Genomic DNA, 12,074 nt, shown 5'->3' with positions numbered 1-12,074 from the left:
TAAAACTTAGGCGAGTGCGGGACTGCAGCTAAGCCCCCGAGTGAGAGGATTGCTCTTCACTTGGTAGGATTTTTGAAACTTAGGCGAGTACGGGACCGTAGCTAAGCCTCTGAGTGAGAGGATTGCTCTTCACTCGGTAGGATTTTTAAAACTTAGGCGAGTACATGATTGCAGCTAAGCCCCCGGGTGAGAGGATTGCTCTTCACTCGGTAGGATTTTTAAAACTTAGGCGAATCAGAATCGCGGCTAAGCCACCCACTGGGGGATTTGAGCATAAAACTTGACAAGATAACAAGTATTGAGGTGAAAAATCTTGTCTTTGATAAGCAAACTGAACGATTCTTATTACAGCGCGTGGCTCCTCTTTATTGCGTTCCACATTGTAGAGGTGGTACGCTCCGTTGTGGAGCACCTTGGTGATGATGAAGGTACCTTCCCAAGCAGGAGCAAGCTTGTGAGGCCGTTGCTGATCCACTCGGAGTACAAGGTCTCCTTCTTGGAACGCTCGACCTCTCACGTTTCTGGCGTGGAATCGGCGGAGGTCTTGCTGATAAATGGTCAACCGGATCAAGGCCATCTCTCTTTCTTCTTCCAGAAGGTCAATAGCATCTTGTCGAGCTTGTTCTGCTCCAGCTTCTGAGAAAAGTTCCACTCGGGCGCATTGTGAAGCAAATCACTTGGCAGCACGGCTTCAGCCCCATAGACCATGAAGAAGGGAGTCCGTTCAGTCGACCGATTTGGTGTTGTTCTCAATCCCCAAAGGACTGATGGTGACTCATCTACCCAAGCGCCTGCCGCATGCTTGAGGTCACGCATCAATCGGGGTTTCAGCCCTTGGAGAATCAAACCATTTGCTCGCTCAGCTTGTCCATTTGATTGCGGGTGGGCGACTGAAGCATAATCGACCCGAGTGCCTTGGGAAGTACAGAATGCTCTGAACTCGTCTTTATCAAAGTTGGAGCCATTATCTGTGATAATACTTTGAGGGACTCCATATCTAAATGTCAGCTCTCTGACGAAACTGACGGCAGTGCTTGAATCGAGGTTTTTGATAGGCTTATCTTCAATCCATTTGGTGAACTTGTCGACTGCTACAAGCAAATGGGTGAAACCACTTCTGCCGGTCCTCAGGGTTCCAACCATATCCAGTCCCCAAACAGCAAATGGCCAGACAAGAGGAATGGTCTTCAAGGCCGATGCAGGCTCGTGGGTCAAGTTGGAGTAGAACTGACAGCCTTCGCACTTGTCGACTATATGTTTTGCCATCTCATTTGCTCGTGGCCAATAGAATCCCGCTCGGTATGCTTTGGCCACGATGGTCCGGGAGGATGCATGGTGATCACAGGTCCCCGAGTGGATATCATTGAGAATCATTCGACCTTCCTCTGGCGTGATGCATCGCTGAGCAACTCCAGTAACACTCTCTCTGTAAAGTCGACCACCTATCACGGTAAAGGCTTTGGATCGACGGACAATCTGACGGGCCTCATCTTCGTCCTCTGGAAGTCCCTTCCTGAGCAGATATGCAATATACGACACTGTCCAGTCAGTAGTGACGACCAAAACCTCCATGATCAGGTCGACCACGGCTGGGATCTTGACTTCAGTCGGATCGGTAGAACTTTTTGGTTGCGGGGGCTCTTCCGTGAAAGGATCCTCTTGAACTGATGGTGTGCGAAGATGCTCCAAGAACACATTGCTGGGAATGGGTTCCCTCTTGGAACCTATCTTTGCCAGGTCATCAGCTGCTTGATTCTTCAGTTGGGGTATATGGTGGAGCTCTAACCCTTCAAACTTCTTTTCTAACTTTCTCATTGCATTGCAATAGCCAGTCATAGCTGGGCTCCTGATGTCCCACTCCTTCAGTACTTGATTGACCACTAATTCTGAGTTGCAGTAGAACATTAGGCGATGGACGCCGAGTGAAATGGCCATACGCAACCCATACAGAAGTGCCTCATACTCAGCTTCATTGTTGGAGGAATCAAAGTGGATCTAGAGGACGTAACTGAGTTTGTCGCCACGAGGGGATACCAGGACTACTCCAGTGCCAGAACCATTCAACATCTTGGATCCATCAAAGAACATAGTCCAATGTTCCGAGTGAATCTGAGTCGGTTGTTGCTGCTCAATCCACTCGGCCCGGAAATCTGCTATTGCTTGGGACTTGATTGCTTTCTTTGCCTCAAACTTGATATCCAACGGAAGGAGTTCAATCACCCACTTTGCCACTCGACCAGTTGCATCTCTGTTGTTCAGAATTTCTGACAATGGAGCATCGCTGACGACTGTAATCGAATGATCTGAGAAGTAATGTGCAACCTTCTTCGTGGTCAAGTAAATTCCATAAACAAGCTTCTGATAATGCAGATATCTCTGCTTGGATGGAGTCAAAACTTCAGAAATATAGTACACTGGGCGCTAAACCTTGTAAGCTTTAGCTTCTTCTTCCCGCTCGACCGTGAGTACTGTGCTGACAACTTGTCCAGTGGCTGCAATACCTACTTTGAGCTCTGCAAACGTTGCGTCAGCTTCAGGAGTCCACTCGAACTTGTCAGACTTCTTCATCAGTCGGTAAAGAGGCAGTGCCTTTTCACCGAGACGAGAAATGAACCGACTCAAAGCGGCCAAACAACCAGTAAGCTTCTGAACGTTGTGCACACGCACGGGGCATTTCATTCGGAGGATTGCACCAACTTTCTCTGGGTTTGCATCAATCCCTCGTTCGGAAACGAGGAAACCGAGTAACTTTCCACCTGGCACCCCGAATCTGCACTTCGACGGATTAAGCTTGATATCATATCTCCTCAGGTTGGCAAAGGTTTCAGCAAGGTCATTCAGCAGGTCGGAACCTTTACGCGACTTAACCACGATGTCATCCATGTATGCTTCCACATTCCGACTGATTTGAGTGATCAGGCACTTCTGAATCATGTGCATGAATGTGGCACCAGCATTCTTGAGACCAAGGGGCATGGTAACATAGCAAAAGCACCCGAATGGGGTGATGAAAGCTATTTTTATTTCATCGGGTCCATACAGTCGGATGTAATGCTACCCGAAATATGCATCCAGAAAGGACAATCGCTCACATCCCGTAGTCGAGTCAGCAATCTGATCGATGCGAGGAAGAGGGAAGTGATCTTTCGGGCAGGCCCGATTGATATGTTTGAAGTCGATACACATACTGAGTGAATCACCCTTCTTGGGAACCATGTAATACCCCGCATGTAACTTTCCATATTTGTAACTCCGACTCTTGCCATTTTCGGCTATGTGTTATGATATTCCCTTCGTGGTTGGGTTTTGTCTTTCGTTTTGCATTTTGTTCATGTCATGCATTTCATATCATGTCATCATGTGCATTGCATTTGCATACGTGTTCGTCTCATGCATCCGAGCATTTTCCCCGTTGTCCGTTTTGCAATCCGGCGCTCCTATCTCCTCCGGTGCACCCCTCTTTTTTTCTTTCGTGAGCGGGTGTCAAACTTTCTCGGAATGGACCGAGGCTTGTCAAGTGGCCTTAGTATACCACCCGGAGACCACCGGTCAAGTTTCGTTCCATTTGGAGGTCGTTTGGTACTCCAACGGTTAACCGGGCATCCGCAAAGTCCATTTGTGTGTGCAGCAAAACCCCCCTAAAAACCAGCCCAAAACCCACCAAACTCTCTTCCATGCTCTAGGTCGTTCGATCATGATCGTGTGGGCGAAAACCGCACCTCATTTGGACTCTCCTAGCTCCCTCTATCTATAAATATGCTTCTCCCCCGAAAAACGCACGCAGATGAAACCCTAGCCCTCTTCCACCTCGCGCCCGGACAATTTTCCCCGCCGCCGGACGTGTCCGCCGCCTCCGCCCGACGAATCGGGGGCCGCCACCTGTCCCGCCGCCGCTCCAGCGCCGCCGGCCCGCGGGGCCCGCGCCTGGCCCGCGGGGCCCGGTGTCACGACCAGATTTTCGGGATAATAATTTCCCAAAAACGGTCTTTGTGCTCACCAGCCCCAGGATTACTGTTAGCTGATGAGGCACCAACTTGATACAAGAATTCCAAGCAAAGTACAAACTATGTAGTACAAGACCATTGTGGCCTAGGAGTACAACACTTGATTTCTAGGGGTCGATGGCGGAAGCGATTTGTGGTACATCTGTGTCTATGGGACTCCATTTCCCACAAGAACAGCTGACCAGGATAACTCCTATCTTCGCGAGGCCCTGTCATCACAAGGCTTTCTCCGCGGAAGAAATCTGGCCAAGACAATAGCCAGGGACAAGCCAGTGAGTACGTTTGAATGTACTCGCAAACATTAAGAACACGGGTATAATATATCAAAACACGTTCCGAAATACTCTATGATCATAACGTCTGTCACAAAATATACGAATTCCATGATGCACACAAGCGGGTAAAAAAATATGGATGTGCAATATAGAACTAGAATGCAGTGATCGAGTGTCTGAAATGACTCCTAAAAAGGGTACAAATAAATTAACAATGCCGCAGTCGGGCGTCTGAGCGACACCACATAAAGGGCTTATATATAAAAGGAACAGCAAGCATGCCACAGTCGGGCGTCTATGCGACACCACATAAAGGGCTTATAAATAAAAGGAATAACAAGCATGCCGCAGTCGGGCGTCTGAGCGACACCACATAAAGGGCTTATAAATAAAAGAAATAACAAGCATGCCGCAGTCGGGCGTCTGAGCGACACCACATAAAGGGCTTATAAAGAATAATCACAGTGAATATCCAGGAGGTAGAACCATCCCAGGGATACTCAATAGTACAAATAAAGTAAATGGTTAGTCCACAATAATAGAAATCATAATCGTCACAAGTCACAAGTCATGATCCAAGTTCTGGTTTAATAGTTTTGTTCCTCCAAAGACCGACACTAAGACCGACACTTGACCTATCCCAGACTGTAGTCCTTAACCATGGACACGGCTATTCGAATAGATGTATAATCTCTGCAGAGGGTGTACTCTTTACCCACAGGTAACGGATTTCTTTAGTCCATTGGAACTAATTCCGTCTACGGTCTTTTAATTGAAAACACGCCTGACCTGCACACACCAGCTTAACTTACCGGTGTCTGGAATCACCCACGACACCTGTCAAGCGAAACTCTAAGTGGGGAGGCTACAAACTCGACGTAGCATGGGATCACAAAATTTATACCGCGCGCAAACCAGGGGAGCTACCCCTTCGGCTACAACCGAAACACCCATGCCCCCGGACCGGATGACTGGCTTTAATCCATGGCCATGGGACCCTCATCACGGCCTCTCTGTACGGTGTGTGCTAGAAAGGGGTTGACAACTTACTGAACCATACCCGACCTAAGGCAAGGACAAGTGGTAGTACCAGGCAAGTATGGGGGTTACTGGACAAGACTCGATCTAAGGCCGACTCAGGAGGTTCAAGTGTTCCCTGCATGATTAGCATAACAAAATATTCCAATAACAGATAAGCTTAACACTCATCAAGCCCCACCATGCCATACCGGACATACTCGTCTCAACGAGGAACTAGGGACAAGCTCGTGTCTACCCAAGACCGCGACTTTCCCGACTTCCTTCCGGCATGCATGAGAAGCTTACGAGGATGATCACTATCATCAACATATTCATCTATAACAGCAAAGAAATCCCCATATTGCACTCATACGTATGATTTTACCGTCACATAAAATCGCGTATGCTCCAAGTCAAGGTGATGTTGTAACCGTATCAACAACATCCAAAAATATTAAGCCAGGGTTCAGAATGCTTGCCTTCAAGTGTATGCATGTGGGGGTGCATTTTTTTGAAGGTTGCCTTTCCTCCAAATTCTATTTTGAGAAATATATATAAAAAACACACATTTTAAATACAGTACAAAAAGTTGTCCCAAATATTTTTGAAATAAATCTTAAAATAAACTAGGTGAAATTTGAGAGAGGTAGGAAAAAGAATCAACTCATTTGGAGTTTTATTTTAAAAGTTATAGCTAGTCAAACCTCAGTCAAAGTTCTGTTTTAATAAAATCAGAAAAAGGAAAACGCTTCGGGAGAGAATACGCTTTCGAAGCAGAGAAGACGTACTCGGGACTCTGCGCTTTCACTTAAACAGAGAGAACGACCGCGTGGGTCACTGACAGTGGGTCCAGAGGGCCCACTGGTCAGGTTTGACCGTTCTTCCTCTCCCTCCCTTCTCTCTGCCCGAACGGGGCGGGGCTCCGGCGATCGCCGTCGGTGAACGGCAGCTCCCCACGGGGTCCCGAGGGCAGGGATGGATCCGCCAGACCGAGGTGGTCCTCCCGGTGGGTTCTAGGCGGGTGGGGACGGAGAAAGTCACCGGCGGCGAGCTCCGCGGCGGACGGTGGTTCGGGAGCAGAGTGGGTTTTGGGCTCCGGGGGTCCTTGGTCGAGGCCGAGGCGCTAGGCAGCTTCGCACGACTATGGGGAAACTCTTGGTGGCGTTGGATTGGCGGGGGAGGGCCTGGCTGCGGCGAATTGCTCCAGAGCTCGGCGGCGGTCGAACTGGCCGGAGACGAGGAAGAAGGACTCTCCCCGACGATTGCTGGCTAAGGGGAAACCATGGGGGTGGCCTGGGGTTGCCTGAGTGCTCGGAGGAGCTCGGGGTCTCCTTAAATAGGCGCTCGAGGCTGGCTCCCGCGGTGGTGGATAAGATCGACGACGAGTCATCGTTGCTGTAGCTGCAGAGCATCGTGGCGGCGACGAGCGCGTGCCGACGAGCATGTGGATAAGCACGGGCTGTTCCTCGGGGGCAGCTGGCCCGCGCGGGTGGCCTGGGCGGCGCCGTCCACGGCAGAGCCCGCTGCCGACGCCGGCATGCCGCCAAGGAAGCTCTGGCGGCGGCGCTGTAGGGTGCCAGTGCGGCTTGGAGCGTACTGGTGAGAGGGCGAGTGTGTGGCGCGGCTCTGCAGGCGAGCTGGGACCAGTGACGGGACGCGTCGACCTGAGCGCATGCACGTGCAAAACGCGCGCTCTGGCCGCGCCCAGAGCACGCACAGCAGGTGTTCGTCGAAATGCCAGTGCGCGCTAGAGAGCTTGGGTGAGGCTGGTAGTCAACAGGCCAGGGTTAGGGGTAGCTAGGAGGTTAGTGGACATGCTGGATGGGTCAGGGGCTCAAGTCCACAATGGAAACCAGAAGACATGCCAAAACTGTCCCTGCACACAGGGTGTTCGACAGAATGCCATGGGCATCTAGGCAACTCTTGGGGTGGCCAAAATCTCCAGATCCTAGTCTCTTTAGGAGCTAAAGAAAGTGGTAAGGCTAGTTTGGCAAAAACAGAAAGTTGATAGTGCAAGATTTTGAGAAAACCAGTTTTGGGCAGAAACTCAAGGCTAACATTGCATGCACTAAAAATACTCCAATGGGTCCAATCTCCTGGACTTAAGAGTTTCGTATGGAGGACTATAAGTAGGGAAAAAGCTCATGGGTGCTAGAACAAAATAAAATGGGGTTGCAGTACAAATCACCAAACTGGACCAGAAAGGAAATGAAGATGATTCACTCAAATTTTTCAAAGAACATCACTGGGTTTTTGCATGAGGTTGCATTATATGAATCCACTGACATCTCCAAACACTTGGAAGAATTTTAAAAGGATTATTTAAGTAGGTTGTAGTGCAAAAGTGCCTACTGGACCAGATTTGAAAAATTGATGTAGAGCTCAAAAACTCCAATAGCCAAAATATATTTTTGCATAAAAGTGATGTGGAACCATCACATGACATCCCCAAATTTTGGTGGAAATTTTAAAAGGCATCTATCAAATGGTTGCAGTGCAAAACAGGCTCCAAATTCAAAAGAAATCATTTTTAAAAGAATAAAGCTCTGAGAAAACAAACCTTGCAATTTAAATCCATTGATAAAGAATTGTTTTATTATAGAGATTATTCAAGTCCAATAATCCTTTTGGAAAGTTTCCACTTGAGGTAAAAATCCACAATATCAAAAGGGTAAATCTTGACACATGGGAAAGTTTTATTTCCTGGCAAAAATTTAAATTAATAGAACAAGGTCAAAATTTTGGGGTGTCACACCCGGCCGCCCTCGCGCCCGCGCCCTCCCGTCCGCCGGCCCCGGCCACCCGCGCCGCTGCCGCCGCGGCGGGGTGCGCTGCCGCCCGCGGGCACCCGCCGCCCGCCGCAGCCATCCGCCGCCGCGGCCATCCTCCGCCGCCGCCGGCCTGGACCGCGCCGCCGACCTCCCCCACCGTCTCCTCCTCCACTTCCCCGGCCGGCGCCGCCCCTTCCACCTCCACGCCGGCGAGGCCGAGCCCGAGCCCGACGACCCCGGCCAGATCCGATCGGGGTCAACGCAGTAGGTTGACCCGAGACCCCCCTAAAAATCTACAGTCTTTATATTTTCTACAGCAAGTGCTCTTGTTCTGCAGTGCATAACTCCTTGCATGTAGCTCCGTTTCGCACGTGTAATATGTCAAATTGTTCATCTCGTGATGCTCTACATTTTGTTCAATTGCACCATGTTCCTTAGAGGTCATCTTGATGCCCAAATCTCTGTTGCAAGAGGGCTAGTTGCTGTTATCCTCTGCTTCTTATCAGAACTTGGAGATTTGTCATTTTTGTATCATTTAATTTGTGCATCTTATGGGCCTGATCTCTACATGAGTTTTGTTGTATGCCATGCCATCTCTCCAAGGGTGTATGCCATGTAGTTTTGTGATCTCTTTGGTGACTAGCACAAGCATGCAAAGTAGGCTCCGTAATGTTTCTGATTTCAGGGACTTCGTGATTTCTCCAAGTCCCTGTCTGCTATTATTTTGTTGCCATGTAAACTTGATGCTACAGAGACATCCATGCATAGTTTGGAGATGTTCAGTAAGGATGTCTTGTCGCCATAGTTGTAATTGATCCATTCCTGCCTTGTTTGCAATTATGGAGTGCCATAGCATGACTCAATCTTGCTCTATTTTTGCTATAAAATATTTCTGGCAGATTCTTAACATGATATTCATTTTTGCCAAGTTTATTGTAGTTGATCCATACATGCTATGCATTTGTTCTTGCCATGGCTAGCTTCATGAACATGCCATCTTGCTGTAGGTATGCTTGTTTTGTCATGCATTGCTTTGTGGTGAGTGCATCAAGCTCGCAAACATGCCTTCATATTATTGTTTCTGCCATGCTCTGTTTTCTGCTAAGTCTGAAACCTGATAACGAAACTTGCTATGTTGACATGCTTGCCATCATATCTTCTGGTCCTTTTTGGCTTATGGTCTGTAAGGGACTTTTGTAATATGCATTTAGTAGAACACTGCTATGCCTTGCTTTGCTATGTTAAGTTCCTGTAGCATGTTGATTTCGTGCTCTGAACATTGCTACCTGATGCTGTTTTCTGCCATGTCCAGTAATTTCACCAAGTCTGTGATCCTGTTATCTTTTGCACTTTTGCCATGCTTGTTTGAGCTTGATATGTTGTGAACTAGCCGTAGCTCACTGTTCATCTTTTGTCAAGCATCTCCTGTAGATTACTGTCATATGCTTTGTTGCTATGTTGGAGTGCTGTAGCATTGTTACTTGTTGCATTTTAAGTGCTATCATGCTGTTAATCGCAGATTCGTGTCATTCTTCTTTTGCTTGCCATTTGCAACCGGGCATCCGTTTCCGGCGATCTTTATATCGATTTTGACCGAAATCATCTCATCTTTCCAGTGGCATGCTTGGTTTGCCAAGTTACTGCCTTGTTCATCTTTTTCCTTCCGGAGCACGCATATGCATCGCATATCATATCTCGCATATCATACATGTTTTGCATCATGTTGCTTGTGCATTTCTCGTGATTGATTGTGGTTCCGTTGCTTGTGTTCTTGTCTTGGGTAGAGCCGGGAGACGAGTTCGTGAACGAGGAACCTGTTGAGTACGCTTACGAGGATCAAGCTTTCGACAACTCTGAGAACCTTGCAGGCAAGATGACCACCCCTCGAAATCACTTCTATCTTTGCTTTGCTAGTTGTTCGCTCTATTGCCATGCTGCGCTTCCTATCTTTTGCTATATTCATGCCTCCCATTTTGCCATGTCAGCCTCTAACCATCCTGTCGTAGCAAACCGTTGTTTGGCTAAGTTACCGCTTTTGCTCAGCCCTTATTATAGCGTTGCTAGTTGCAGGTGAAGTTGAAGTTTGTTCTATGTCGGAACATGGATTTGTTGGGATATCACAATATCTCTTATTTAATTAATGCATCTATATATATTTGGTAAAGGGTGGAAGGCTCGGCCTTATGCCTGGTGTTTTGTTCCACTCTTGTCGCCCTAGTTTCTGTTATACCGGGATTATGTTCCTTGAGTTTGCGTTCCTTACACGGTCGGGTGATTTATGGGACCCCCTTGACAGTTCGCCTTGAATAAAACTCCTCCAGCAAGGCCCAACCTTGGTTTTACCATTTGCCACCTAAGCCTTTCCCCCCCGGGTTTTCTAGAGCCCGAGGGTCATCTTTATTTTAAACCCCCGGGCCAGTGCTCCTCTGAGTATTGGTCCAACCTGTCAGTCGCCGGTGGCCACCAGGGGCAACTCTGGTCTGGCCTATCGGAAGCTTGGACAATCCGGTGTGCCCTGAGAACGAGATATGTGTAGCTCCTATCGGGATTTGTCGGCACATTCGGGCGGCTTTGCTGGTCTTGTTTTACCATTGTCGAAATGTCTTGTAAACCGGGATTCCGAGACTGATCGGGTCTTTCTGGGAGAAGGTTTATCCTTCGTTGACCGTGAGAGCTTATGATGGGCTAAGTTGGGACACCCCTGCAGGGTATTATCTTTCGAAAGCCGTGCCCGCGGTTATGAGGCAGATGGGAATTTGTTAATTTCCGGTTGTAGATAACTTGTCACTTGACCCAATTAAAAATACATCAACTGTGTGTGTAGCCATGATGGTCTCTTCTCGGCGGAGTCCGGGAAGTGAACACGGTTTGAGTTATGTTTTTCGTAAGTAGGAGTTCAGGATCACTTCTTGGTCATTGCTAGATGACGACCGTTCCGTTGCTTCTCTTCTCGCTCTCTTTTGCGTATGTTAGCCACCATATATGCTTTTGCCGCTGCAGCTCTACCTCATTACACCATCCTTCCCTATAAGCTTAAATAGTCTTGATCTCGCGGGTGTGAGATTGCTGAGTCCTCGTGACTCACAGATTCTACCAAAACAGTTGCAGGTGCCGACGATGCCAGTGCAGATGATGGGGTCGATCTCAAGTGGGAGTTCGACGAGGAACGTGGTCGTTACTATGCGTCTTTTCCTGATGATCAGTAGTGGAGCCCAGTTGGGACGATCGGGGATCTAGTATTTGGAGTTGTCTTATTTTCATTTGGATCTTGACCGTAGTCGGTCTATATGTTTGTATTTTGGATGATGTATGAATCATATTTATGTATTGTGTGAAGTGGCGATTGTAAGCCAACTCCTTATCCCATTCTTGTTCATTACATGGGATTGTGTGAAGATGACCCTTCTTGCGACAAAACCACTATGCGGTTATGCCTCTAAGTCGTGCCTCGACACGTGGGAGATATAGCCGCATCGTGGGCGTTACAAGTTGGTAATCAGAGCCATCCCCGACTTAGGAGCCCCCTGCTTGATCGAATCGCTGGCGTTGTTGAGTCTAGAACAAAAATGTTTTGAGTCTTAGGATTATATATATCGGAGGGTAGGATTCTTTTTACTCCTCAGTCCCTTCGTCGCTCTGGTGAGGTCTCCTGACGTAGAAGTTTTGACTATTCTCTCCTCAAATTTCACTAAATTTTTTTTGGATCACGCGGGTATCTTGGAATCGTTCCGATGGTTTTGTGACGAGAACATTGTTCTTGGTGCCTCCTGTCATTTAGGGGTTGTGGCAGTGTCCCGGGGAGTTGAGCTCCGAGGTGTTGTCGTCACAATTTTATCGTTGCAGTTCTGGAATACCTGAGTTTCGCCGACATCGAAATCTCTTTTATGTAGTTGTTCGGGAGTATTGCCATAACTTGTATAACAGATGTTTTTCGAAGGTTGAGGTAAACGATTTCTGAAGGTTTCTTGGTTATGTGTTGACGGATGGATACAGCTGGATCTAGG

The sequence above is a fragment of the Triticum aestivum genome, chromosome 4D (genome assembly GCF_018294505.1).
Source record: "Triticum aestivum cultivar Chinese Spring chromosome 4D, IWGSC CS RefSeq v2.1, whole genome shotgun sequence".
In the NCBI taxonomy this organism is placed as follows: domain Eukaryota; kingdom Viridiplantae; phylum Streptophyta; class Magnoliopsida; order Poales; family Poaceae; genus Triticum; species Triticum aestivum.
This window is presented reverse-complemented; position numbering follows the sequence as displayed.